The sequence below is a fragment of the Cavia porcellus genome, unplaced genomic scaffold, assembly GCF_034190915.1.
Source record: "Cavia porcellus strain 051 isolate PalLab524CR breed Dunkin Hartley unplaced genomic scaffold, mCavPor4.1 scaffold_2, whole genome shotgun sequence".
Classification (NCBI taxonomy): Eukaryota; Metazoa; Chordata; class Mammalia; order Rodentia; family Caviidae; genus Cavia; species Cavia porcellus.
In genome coordinates this window covers 72,762,002-72,775,838 of record NW_026947485.1, presented here as the reverse complement: position 1 = coordinate 72,775,838, position 13,837 = coordinate 72,762,002, and the positions used below count along the sequence as shown (strand labels likewise).

The following is a 13,837-nucleotide window of genomic DNA, read 5'->3' as shown; positions in this document are numbered from 1 at the left end:
GATTTATTTCACTTATGAGTATGGTCTCAAGCTGCGCCCATTTATTGATAAATATCTCAATGTGATCCTTCTTTATAGCTGAGTAATACTCCATTGTATAGAAATACCACAACTTTTTTATCCATTCCTCAGTTGATGGACACTTGGGTTGTTTCCAAGATTGGGCGATTACAAATTGTGCTGCTATAAACATAGGTGGTATGTTTTCACTGTGGTATGATGCTTTCAGTTCTTCTGGGACTATGCCTAGAAGTGGAATAGCTGGAATAAATGGGACTTCCAATCCCAGCTTTTTGAGAAATCTCCAGACTGACCTCCACAAAGGTTATACCAGTCTACACTCCCACCAACAGTGTAGGAGAGTTCCTTTTTCCCCACAGCCTCTCCATCTCCAGCATTTGTTGTTGTTGATCATGAATTTCTTCAGTTGTTCTTTTTCTTGGAAGTATATTATTTCTCCACTAACTTTGAAGGAATAGTTTTGCAGATTACATCAATCTGAATTGAAGTCTGTTTTCTTTTAGGGCTTGAAATTCCTCATTGCAGAGTCTCCTTGATTTGAGGGTTTGTGTTGAGAAGTCTGCTGTGATTCTGATGGGCTTTCCTTTGTGGGTAACTTGTTTATTTTCTGTAATTGCATTTAATATTTTGTTTTTGAGCTGAATTTCTGGAATCTTGATTATTCTTTCGGCATAGATTTATTTTGGCCATGGCTATTTGGGGTTCTATATACTTTGTTAATTTTTTATCCATATTGGAAGTTTCTGGCATTTCTGTGAAGAAATGTTTAATGGCTTTTGTGGTATCTTTAGGTTTTTCACTGACTCCAATCTCAATTTGTTATTCTTTGCTTCATCATATAGCTGTTTTATTGATTTTTCATGGTCTTTTGTTATTTTAAGGTATCTTTCTTTTCCTGATCATCAAGGATAATCCTGTCTTCTTGATCTGATATTCTATCCTTGCCTTCAGTCAGTGTGTTGCGTATACTTTCAGTGGAGATTTTAACCTCCTGGATTTCTATTTGGGCTTGTTTCATTGATTACATTTCTTTTTTTATGTTGGGCATTTATGATTTCCATCGTTTTCCTGAGCTACTCTATTTTTAAAAATCTGTGTCCACTTAATGTCTTTAATTTTAATGGTCATTTCTTTTTCCACCTTATAAATGATTTTTTCTGTAGCCTTTTACATATGATTTTTCACTTCTGCTGCTAGAATTTCAGAGAGTTCCAGTGACTGGTTTCTAATTTCCTCTCTCTCTTTGTGCTGTGTGGGCTGGCATTTGGGACTGCATTTTGCTTCTTTGTCTTGTCATTTTCTGTTTTCTGTGTTGATGCTTGAAGTTTTCTTACATTAGACAGCTTTATCTCTGGTATTGAGGCTTCCTTTGGAAATGTCTCTTCCTCAGGATATCTTCTAGATGTAGGTGGCTCTGAGTCTTTATGTTTATCCCAAGAACCTACCTTCCTAATATATTAAGAATGTGAAGTTGCTGTCTATTTGATTCAAGACTTACTGCTTTGTTACTGGGCTATGGTGATGGTTTATGATCCCTTACAATCACAGTGTTGTCATACAGGGAAGAAAAAATGATTATAACAGGTATGGCATCCCAGTGAAAGTAGTACAGTCAGCATTGACAATAGACTTAAGCACAACTTGGCTACTGACAAATTGTGGTAACTATTAGCCTGACACCTTTAATGATAGAGGCAAGTTCTAAGTTATATAATGTAATCCAATTTGTACCATGTACTTTTATGATTTCCCACTTATTAGAGTGATTTTACTCTTTTGGGGAGGTTAAGAGAGATAGGGGTGGGATGGAGAATGAATGAGGTTAAATATAGTAGGAACAAGGCTTGAGGACAAAGAATGATCATCCAAGTTTTGGGTGATTGTAGGACACAAGAAAAAAGGATTGGAAGAAAAAGCCTAGTTGTATTGAAGTGAACCATAAAGAGAAGACACATTGCTTACTCAAATGAAAATATAAAACCAAGTGAAGTAGTTTGTAGCAGAAAATGCCTGCCCAACCAGTATACTTCAGTTGACCAGGTGATAGTTCCTGTTTCAGTTCTTGTTGCTTCTGTATTTAGAAACAGCTGATCACTGTGGTTGAATCAAAGACAGCAAATTCTTTACCTCTGTACCCCCTCTCCTTTTGCAACCCATAAAAACCTCCCTCTCTAGGCCTTCGAGGCCTGACATTTTAAGGAACAATTGATTCCTCCTCAGTACCCTTCTGGTGTTAAATAAATCTGCCTCTAAATTCTGGGTGTCATTTCAGTGTTTCTGTTGCCATTGCATCTGATGCATTTGCAAAGAAGAACAACTATGCTAATCTCTTTGTTCACTGGTTGTGACCCTCACAGATGGAGCAGAAACCTCTCCAGATCTGAAAGGGAGATTTACTCTCAACATTTCTCCAGTCCTCTCAAAGATCTGGAGGAGGATTCATAGCTCCTTACTTGAGCAGCTCACAATGGACTCCAAAGGGAAGAGGATACAGTCTGACTGTCTACCTGCCTCCCTGCCAGTAAGGCACTCAGGGGCAACCCAGTTAGTCTGTCAGTCCTACTCAGCTCAAGCAAAAGGAGAGTCAGAACCACCATCAGTGGAAGAGGGTTGGAATATTTAACCTCTTAATGCCTGTTGAATCAATGTATGAGTATGAAATGAACAGCATAAGCCATAGGCTGCTCCACCTGTGTACTAAGATTGGGAAGCACTGCTTTGGTGGCTGAGTGGGGTCTCACCAGCAGTTCCATGGCAATTGACATGGCATAATGGAGGCCGCATACCCCCGTTAACTAAGTTGCACCTAAATTCTCATGAGGGACATGGCTAGGTAGACATCTGAGTGATCTTTGTCTCTGAGGGGCACCCATACTTTGTCTGTTGCACCATTGTTAACTGTATACAGTATATACATAGGAAGTCAGAGATGGGAACTAACTAATGAAAACCCACAGTCCTTGACTGCAGGAAAAAGGGATTGAACCAAACTGCTCTCAAAGGAAGAAAAAGAAAGAAGCAGCTCATTTTTCCTATGAATTCTGCCTTAGGACCCTTCTTGGCCACCACAGTTGCTGCCAATTGTTTCATCTCCAATCCCAACTCATCTAATTTCAACCAATTGAACCAGTTCCAGTGTAATCAGTCATTGTCTGCACTGTCTCTATAGGACTGCCTTGGAGACATGCCTATCCTGGTCAGATGGTGTCATCTAACACCCACCTGAGCTGACTGTCACCAATTCTTTCTGAGTGCCATATTTTGACTAAGGAAAAATTGAAATGTCATCCTTGATGAATGAGTTGCCTGTATTTTTCTCAAAATTCCACCCTGCCCAGAAGGATAAAATAAGTCAAGCATTTCTCAAAAGTATCAAAGAGGGAGGACAAAAAACCTATTAACCACTGTTACCCAAAAACCTGGTAAAAGGAAAGTACCTGATATCCATAAGAAAATCCAGTCTGATACACAATGATACCCTCTGGATGCAAGTTATAATAGTTATGAACACAAAAAATAAATGCCTCCTCGGACTGCAAGATGCCTAGATACCTGACTGTCCAGTCCCATCTCAACTTGAATCTCTCCTCACCCTATCAGGTCTGGATGGATAGGGCAGACTGAGCTGTATCAAACTGGGTTCCCAAGAGCCCTCAATCATTGCAAAAGTCACAAGTAGACCCTGTGACTTTCCTAGCAGACAATGAGATAGTATTCTCTGCCTTCAAAAATGCTGTCAAGAAGGTGCCATCACCAAGGCAACTGAGACTCTTGCCTCTGTCTCCTGCTACTGGACATGAACTTGAAGCTTGAGAGAACATCTCACCAAACATAAATTCCTGTCACCAAGACAGTCAGCCTTCCTCTTATTTAGCCCTATACTTTTCTTGAGAGGAAGATGATGCCTACATCAGCCTGAGACACATAACCACAATCCTGAAGTTCTGATACTCTCCTTCCAGAGATGTGAGGCAAAGACTCGCCTCTGGCATAGCCATCAACCATGCCCCCTCACTGTGACCCACATTTCTGTCAGATGCCCTAAGAAGGCATGCAGCCATACATCAGCCACTTAAAGCAATATACTGTTACTCTGTGGTTGTTAATCTGTACCTACCTTTTGGACTGTTACTCCCAGATGCCACCTGGTTTATATGTCTAGATTTAAAAGATACCTTATGGGGGGAAACTCAGGAAGATGGCAGATCAGTAAGCAGCAAAATAAAGAGCCTCTCTGAGAGAAACAGCTCAGATGCTGGAATGAAACATCCTGGAGAAGACCAGACAGAAGGAGACAGATCCTCTAGACCCAGGAAGAAAATAAAGAGAAAAAAAGGAAAAAGAAAAGAAAATCGTGGATGGAAGGCTGTAGCCAGACCGGCTGTCACTGAAGCTGGTCCCATTGTGTACAAAATGCTGCTGGAATCCAAAGATGCATGGTCACAGTGAAGTTGGGGGTTGGTGAGCCTGAGGGCCTCAATAAGAGGAAGTGGTCATGGTGGGGAGTGGTGGAGCAGAGAGCAGCACTTGGCTCAGAGATCTGTACCAGCGCACAGTGAATGTGCAGAAATCAGTCCTCCTGTGGGAGTGGGTGATTGGCCAGGTGACATTTTGGAGTCAGGCAGGATAAGCCCAGAACCAGAACTGCAGCAGCTGCAGTTCTAGCACAGAGCAGATTGGTAAGAATTGCTTGGACTGAGTCCCGCCTCTGTGCACAATCCAGTAGCAAAGCATGAGGTCTCCCTGAAGCTAAACCTAACCAGCTCCATCTGTGCGGCACACAATAACGTAGTGAAGACTCGCAGAGCTTGACCAGCTCAGAAGGGAGAAGCCAGCCTGTCTTGCCTCAGCTTGTACTTCAGTGGTCAGCAGCAGACCAGGAAGAGTAGCAATCCCTAGCCAGTATGTTTTGAGTAATTGTAGCCAATACAGGAAGTGCTGAGGCCCCCCATTAACCAGTCATCTGGAAGAAACCAGAAACGTGAAAAGATAAAAAACAAAAGGAAGTCTCCAGCCTACAACACAAACACTACTGGCCCAGGAGATGTAAACACAGAAGAGATCAGGGTTTGCATCCTGCAGTGTCTGAAAAAGCATCTGACATAAAGAATTATCTTCATGACATTATAAAAGAACTGAAAACAGAAATCCTAATACAAGTAAAGGAATATATAAGGAAAATGATAAAAGAAATGCTAAGTACTTCTCAAGACACAGATGGAAGAATGGATGGGCACAGAAAAAGGAGAGAAACCTTTGATGACGAATATAAAAAAATCTAGAATACATGAAACAGATTCAAAGAGACTACCAGGAAATTAAAAACTCCATTGAAAGCTGGTAAACTGCCTGAAAGAAACTAAAGATAGACTAAAACCTTGAAGACAGGTCTGCAATGTGTGACTGCAAAAGGAAAGATCTCTTAAAAATAACAAGAAACCAGGAAGTAACAATGCAAAGGCTAGAAGATGACAAAAGGATCTATAACTCAAGAATAAAAAATGTGAGTGAAGAAGCAGGAGTAAAGAAAAATGAAATACAAAGGCAATTTTTTCTTTTCTTTTTTTTACCGGTACCAGGGATCAAACTCATGGCTGCGCACTTGCAAGGCAGGTGCTTATGCAACTGAGCTAAATCCCCAGCCCCAATACAAAAGCTATTTATGGAAATAATTAAAGAAAACTTTCCAAGCATCGGGAAAGGAAATGTTATCCAGATATATGAGGCATACAGAACTCCAGTGAGCTATAACCAAAATAGATCTACACCCAGACATATAATAAAGATCCCAGAAATTCAACACAAAACAGAATTTTTTTGTGTGTTTTTATCCATACCAGGGATTGAACTCACAACTGCACACTTGCAAGGAAGGCACTTATGGCCTGAGCTAAATCCCCAGCCCCATTTTTTTTCCTTTTTTTTTTTTTTATCGGTACCGGGGATTGAACTCACGACTGCCTGCTTGCAAGGCAGGCGCTTATGCCACTGAGCTAAATCCCCAGCCCCTAAGAACAGAATATTAAAAGCTGTCAGAGAAAAGAAACAGATCACCTATAAAGGAAAACCCATCAGAATCATGACAGACTTCTCAACACAAACCATGAAATCAAGAAGAGCTTGGAGTGAAGTATTCCAAGCCCTGAAAGAAAACCTCCAACCCAGATTGATGTACCCTACAAAACTATCTTTCAAAATTAATGGAGAAACAAGATGCTCCATGACAAATATGAACTGAGAGAGTTCATGACCACCTATCCAACCCTACAAAAAATACTGAAGGACATTTTAGAGAGAGAGGAAAAAAACCATGGTTTTAAGAACAGCAGCAGAGGAGGCTCACTGAGTAGAGCAGACAGTGGAATGAAGGGGGAAAGTACACAACCAGTGGCAGAAAAATAGCATGGCAGAGATGAGGCAGAGAAGGTTGGCCATAATTGCTAACATGGATAGCCTTGATACACTAATAAACACAGGCAGAGTGGATCAGGAGGTAGGGTCCGTCAAGATGCTTTATATAAGAAATATATTTAACCTGAAAGAAGGTTTATGGACTGAAAATCAAAGATGAGAAAATAATGCTGTATGTGACAAGGAACCAGAAAAAAGTGAGGGTGGCTCGTCCATCAGCTATAGATTGGTTGGAAAGATGTAACACTTTTTTTACAATGGAGAACTACTCGGCTATATGGAAGGAAAACATTGAGGCTCTTGCAGGTAAATGGATACAACTTGAGACCAAGCTCAGGGGTACAAAGGTTCAGAACCACTTAGGTGAATAGCGGGTTGTCTCTCTTATCTAAAAATTAAAGGAGTTAGTGAGATACAAAATGTACAATGCACCCTGGGAAAGTGAAAGGGGAAGAATTGTTTAAATATGGAAGGCAGAGGACACTGGTAATCTTGTATCATGATTTGAAACCCATATTGCTTTCATTGCTCTGTTTAGTTTGTGTCATGGTTTATGTCTGTGTCCCCCAGGCCTCATAAGTTTGCACTGTGCATTTGTGGTGCTTCATTGTCTAGTGCTTGGATTGATGGTGTTAGTGCTACTGCCACATAGGGATGTAACCAGGATGTGATGTAATGGCAGGAAGAAGGTGGTTCCTTTGCTGGTTCCTGCTTGTTTTTGGCAGCTGCCATGAACTGCGGCCCAGCCATGCCACCCTGCCTTGGAGCCAACTGAGTGGACTGAAACCTCCAAAAACTGTAAGAAATAAACCTTTCCTTTCCCAACTTGGGCTTCAGGTATTTTGTCTCAGCGACGAGTAAAAAGTAAGACAGTTTGGTTATATTCTGTTCCAGTTTGTCTACTTGTACTAGATTTGAGGGCACAGACCCTCAAATTTGAGGGCTATTCCAAAGATAACAGGATATATTATAGTAACCATTTTTAATTTCCTATTAACTTAATCTGAAACCCTGTATTGCTTTCACTGCCTTGATTTGACTGATTTTATTTGAATCTGACTTGTTTGATCACTGTCTTGTCTTGACTGATTTTATTCGAATCTGTTATGTTTGATAGTATCAAGCCTGAGAGTATGGGCAACTACACTGAAGACAAAATTCACTATGATACTCAATCTGGTTTGACTATTACCCTCTTTTGAAGTCCTATAATGTCTCTAATGTTTTGTTTTTATTGATTTTGTTCTGTACTGCTATGTTCAATTTTATTGTACCTGACGATATGGGCAATTCTATTGAAGATAACCAGAGACATCATGGAAACCATTGTAGAACACCTTGTATTGTAGTTTTAAATTATGTACTATGTCCATCCTTTTGTTTTGAATGACCCTATTTTTTCTCATTTTGTTTTATTCTTTTCAAAATAAAAATTAAAAAATTAAAAAGAAAATAGAAATAAAAGATGCCTTATGCTTGTGGGTTGCTCCCATAAGAGGATCCTGAGACAGGATGAATACACCAGCTCACTTGGACTCAATTGCCACTATTTGGGAGAGTTCCCTATTTGGGGGAGCAACAGATTTTGCCACTGCAAGACAGCTTGTTTCTCTGTCCCTTCCAGCTTCACAATTCTGTCACAGTCCCCTGGACCCTGAGATTCATCCATCAGCCACCTGCTTCTGATTGTGACACTCTATCCTGGCATAACCACCACCTGCATAAAAGATTCCCATGCCACCTGAGACTTGGCTAGAAATTCAACCACATGTCCAGAGGCTTCAAAACTGTAAAATGTTTATAGACTGTCAAACTGCTGAAATACAACTCTCTTGCCTTGAAGCCAGTGTAATATCTTTGAACTTCCCATGGCACCATGATTACCCTCCATACAGATTGCCTCAGTCTTCTGCCACCCATAGCCTGCTGGTACACCTGCCTGGACCTAAAGAATACCTTCTTTGGACTTCAGTTGACTCCTGTCAATCAGCTTCTCTTTGCCTTTAAATGTTAAGACCCCAGTTCTTAACTCAAAGTTTAACTGACCTGGATTCAACTTCCCAGAGGTTCAAAACTTGTTTTCTGTTTTTGGAGAAGCCCTCACAGCTGACCTTGCTAGTTTTCCAGCACAAAAAATTGCTGCCACTCCTGATTAATGATACAAAAACTGCCTGCTGGAAAGGCACCAAAACTCTGCTACAATATCTGGCAGAAACTGATTATAAGAAAAAAACTACACCGATTTCTTAGAGCTGCTGGCTTTTATAAAGTCTGGATCCTTGAATTCACAAAACCAATCCTTCTCCCATCTGCCTTCCTTCTGTAATAGCCACTGTCCTTCTGATCAAGAAAGCTGAAAAGCTCAGCTCAGGATGAGATCTAAGTGTTCAAGTACTATATGCTGTACTGGACCACCTGAATAACTGAGAAACACTCAATCCTGCCATGTACCTGCCCGCCAAGCTGGGCCCACTTGACCATGATTAATTAGCACTAAGAAAGTCTTTCAAGCTGATCAGACTTTAAAATGAACCTCCTGACAGATACTGAATATACTGTTTATAGATGGAAGTAGCTCTGTTAGGAATGGAGTATGATATGCTAGATATGCTTGATTACCTTGAACAAAGCTATTTCAGTCAAAACTCTCCTGCTTCTGCTTCCTGATGCTGCTTGGAACCTGCCACCAAAGCAAAATAATTTGATCCAGAGGCCTAAGCCCTTTCTGTGGACCTGATTGACTGAGACATCAACTCTAACCAGAAAATCTTTACCAAGTAACCCTGTAGATCAGAGCCAGACCTGCCCCAACCATTTGTTCTGGGAGCTCAAGCCACACAGTTCTGGCACCTGTAGATCTGCAGCCAGCTCAGGATTCAGCATCGGTGTCACTGGCCTTACTCTCATGCAATATAGTGGACTCTTCCCATTTAAAGATATATAGATAGATTACACAGAAATAAACCCTTACAAGGATTATAAATATCTGTTAGTGTTTGCCTGTACCTACTCAGGATGGACTCAGACATTCTCTACCTGAACTGAAAAGACAGCAGGAGTTTATAGGGTCCTATTATCAGCTATACCTGTATCTACTCCTGCACGCATATATAACCCATATGCATGTTAACTACCTTTACAAGCTTCAGAAATCCAGATCTGATAGAAAATTTACCTGGACCAGACAGCTCATTCTGAAGAGATGACACACTCAAAGCCCTGCACTTGTCACTCTGAATGCTGACCAGTCCATGTACAGCTGAAACCTGAAGACACCATTCACAGGATTGCTCCACACCTTAATACATCATTCCCCTTGGCCTTTTCAGGTTGCTTATCACAGTCTTTACTTCCTCACTACCTGTTAGCTGTGGTTTTTGCCTTAAACTCTGTGAATGATTGCCTCAAGAAAATAGAATGATCAAAATTTGATGAGCATCCAAGGCACATTGAACACTCTCCTAGATCAGATTAACTCCCTCACTTACATGGCAGAGTAATGGTACAGAATGGGCAGGCCTAAATTATGTTTCTTCCTAAAAGCAGCTTAGGGAAAAACTCTATAATAAGTCAATCTTAGTGTGGTGGATTGATAACATGATCAACTTGTAAAACCAGCTGAGCTGAATCAGTATGGTGATGAGTGTGGATGGCCCACCTGAGGATTGCTGCCAAGGTAAAAAAGGAGAACTAGAGAGGAAGAGTTGAATGTTGCTGGTTCTCCTGTGTGTGGTTTTCCTGTTGCCATGAGTTCTCTTGGAGGAGCTTGTCAAGCTTCTTTCCTGATATAAACTTGGCTGTTCTTATCAGAGAAGCTTGGGACCTTGTTGTTACTGAGAAAGACTTTGGGAAAGTTCTCGTCTTTACTTTGAGCATTGCTTATTGGCTCCAGAGGGAAGATTGTGTGCTGTTCAATCTCGTGGAGAAGCTAGTCTTGCTGGCTGCCTGTATATGAACTCTGCTGATCTTATGATTAGAGGAGCTTGGGACCTCATTGTGGATGAGGATGGCTGTGGTACTTTTTGGGGAGACCTGGTCCTTATTTTGAGCATTGCTTCTTGGCCCCAGTGCAGAACACTCAACTTGCTGGCACAGATCCTTCATCCCACTGGCACAGACTTTCTAGCTTCCCCCACTGACCCTTGGGCCTTCCAGTGCAGATTCATGAGACAGTCAGGCTCTATATCTCCAGTTGGACTCATGGGAGAAGGGGCACTGTCATGTTCTCTAGGTCTTCAGCTGGATGTTGCCATGGGATCTGGGCCCTCAGCCGATTTTTGGGGGGTTTTAGTGCATGGACAGATTTCCTGTGCTTCTTATATTTAACTCTTTGGGTGACTATTAGAAAATAATGTCATAAATTATGTGTCCTGCATGAAGGGTCAGCCTGTCCCTGGAACCTGTTCATACTAGGGCTGCAAGAAAAGAAACTTCCCAGAACTGTTCCAACCACAAAAGTCAACTCTGTCTCAATCTGCTGCTTGCACCTGGCCCCATCCACAGAGCTTCCCCTTTAAACAACCCTTAAAAACCCTTTCCCCACCCAAACGGGGTGTCTTGGTCCATGAGGCAATCCACTCTGCTTCTTGCCCAATGCTTCTCATGGCAGAACGGTTTTGCATGGGTTCTGGTCCATTACTGATGCCAAAAACCTTGACCTGTCCCTCCTGAGCAAGGGGCTTCTCCTTGGTCTGCAGCCTGTGTGGACCATGAGCCTTGGGCTGATCCTTTGCTGATGCCAGCATTCAGACACTTCAAAATTGTGAGTGAGTTCCATTTATGCCTTTCCCTTCTCCTCTTGCCCCTCCTCGTCAGCTCCAATCCCTTTTTCTGTCCTTTGCCCATATTTTCTCCCAGAATCTCCAGGACTTCCCAACCACTTTCCCTTGTTTCAACTCTTTTCTGGAGTGGGTCATTACAGAGCTCTTTCAGGGCACTTTCCAAAACTTTACACCTGAAAAACTTACCTTTTGTACTTTCGTTTTCTTCTTTGTCTTTTTCTTCCCATGAAGGCAGTAATCTTTCTATGGAATGGCTTGCCTCCTGCTTCTGTGCCTCTGGGCTTCCTGCCCCTCACTTAAAAGTTGTGTCAACACACGCCGAGCTGCTTCTCTCCTATACTCGACCCCTTCTCTGACTGAGGACACCTGCTCAGAGAGCCGGGGTCCTGTGTCCCATTTGGGACCCTGTATGGATGGATGATTCTTGCCTTCAGCCTCCTCTCCATCTCGGCATCTCTCTTCTGCTTGGTCCTCACTATGAGGAACAATCAATCATCTCCCCTCTGCAACATACCTCAGTCCTTTCCTGTCTCAAGTCAGTCCTCTGCTACCCTCTCAGTTTCACTGAACTCAAAACCAAATGCCTCACCTTTCTCTGCCAAATTGCTTGGCCCCAGTACCAGTTAGACAATAGGTCAACTTGTGCTCCTCGTCAAGTACATTCGACTTTAATATCCTCTGGGATTTAGATAATTCTTGTCAACACAGTGAAAAATGGTCTGAGGTGCCTTACGTCCAAGCTTGCTTTGCTTTTTGCAATGGACCTCCAACTCTGCCTTTCCTGCTTCTCCTCCACTCCACAGTCACCATTCTCTCCCACCACATCTCACTCCTCTCTTGCTGCCATTTTGAGGGCATCACGCTCACTGCCATCTAGTGACCCTTCCCACATGTTGCCTTCATTATCCCTACTCCAATCACCTTTGACATGATGCTCGGCCCAACTTCTCCCTCTCTTTGTGAGATGAAGGTACCAAAGGCTAATCTACTCTTCATGTGCCTCTTTTCCTCTCTGATCTCTCACATATCTTCCAGTATATAACATCCTTTGCTGTTGATCCATACAATTATATCAAACACCTTAAATTCATTGTTCAATCCTGTCTACAAAGATTCTCACTTCCACTCTGTCCCCTAGACAAAAGATTAAACTCCCATTTTATTTCCCAAGCAGCACCAGACATTCAGACTAAATTAAAAAAATCAGACCTTGGTCCTCAATCCCCCCAGGGAGATCTCTTCGATATGATTTTTCATGTCTTCAACAATAGACAAAAAAAACGGAAACAGGGCAACCTTGAAAAAGTTACATTCCAAGATGACCTTTAAAAAAAAAGTCTGCATTCCAAGCTAAATTCCAAGGCCAACTTCTGGCCTCAGAGGCTGTAGCTGCAGTGGCACTTGGAGCTCAAGATAAAACACAGGCCAGAGGGGAAGAAAAAAATCTAAAAACACGAGCCATCCCCTGCCCCACTGTGCTTCAAGTGTGGCAAAAACCCTACAACACTGAACATGAGCCTGTTCTGACCTGTGACCATGACTGGGAACTTGTCCCATCTGCAACCAAGAGGGCCACTGGAAGTATGCCCTGTCCACTAGAGAGTGAGTAAGTCATCACCTTCCCTGCCCTCACAGGATAGGACACTACTGCCTTGGACTCATCACTAGCTGATCTGCTTGGCATCGCCAGTGAAGAGGATTGATGGGGCTCAGGGCCTATGGCCCTTACCTAGGTATCTCTCGCAGAGCCCCGAGTCTTGCTGTACATCTTAGGAAAAACCTTCTCTTTCACTGTTGACGTGGAGGCCTCCCATAATGTTCTTCCTAAGTTTTAAGGCTGATGTTCCCTGTCTGCAGTCTCTGTTGTGGGAGTTGATGGCCAACATATAGGACTTCCCCAGACAAAACCTACTCCCTGCAGATTCCAAACCCTTTTTTACACACAAATGTCTTATTATCTCAACCTGACTGTACTTCTTTTTGATTAAAAAAAAAACTACTCCAAAAATTCAATTTCTCTTATATTGTCTCTCTTTCCATGGCTCTCATACTCCAATCCCAACCACTGTGCTGCTGATTCAGCCCCTCCCCTTCCCACCTTCCTCATCAACCTACAGTCTGAGACACCTCAGATCCAACTCATGCCACTCATGTTACTTTGCTGCTAGTTTGCCTCAAACACCCCTCAGTCTTCCTTTCTGTTCTCCAATACCCAGTAGCCCCTAAATTTCAAAAGGGGCTCAAACCTATAATCCACCGCCTGTTAACTAATGGTCACTCACTCACCTTATCAGACCCTTATTCTCCCTGTCCTCAAATCCAATGGCTCATATCACCTAGTCCAGGATCCCAGAGCTATTAACAATGCGATAATGCCAATTCACTCGCTGGTGCCAAACCCCTACACTATACTGTCTCATATTCTTACATGTACCTCTCACTTTTCTATATTAGACTTTAAAGATACATTTTAAACTATTCCCTTATACCCACTGCCAACATTTCTTTGCTGTTCATCTCTATTGTAGACTACCCTCAGGTTCTCTCAGGCCCGATAACCCTGTAACCCAACCACCCTAGTGATCTTATATCTCCTCTCAGACCCCACCTACAATGCATCCAGC

At 42.3% G+C, this 13,837-nt stretch overlaps 1 long non-coding RNA gene across 1 annotated transcript in view; it reads left to right on the top strand.

The window, feature by feature from the left end:
* The first annotated feature begins 5,010 nt into the window (after positions 1-5,010).
* The window catches only part of LOC134474851 (uncharacterized), a 139,400-nt gene continuing 130,573 nt past the window's right edge, over positions 5,011-13,837 (top strand). Inside the window, exon 1 of the long non-coding RNA XR_010045734.1 lies at positions 5,011-7,230. This is a non-coding gene — a long non-coding RNA (uncharacterized LOC134474851). The remainder of the gene's footprint in view (positions 7,231-13,837) is intronic.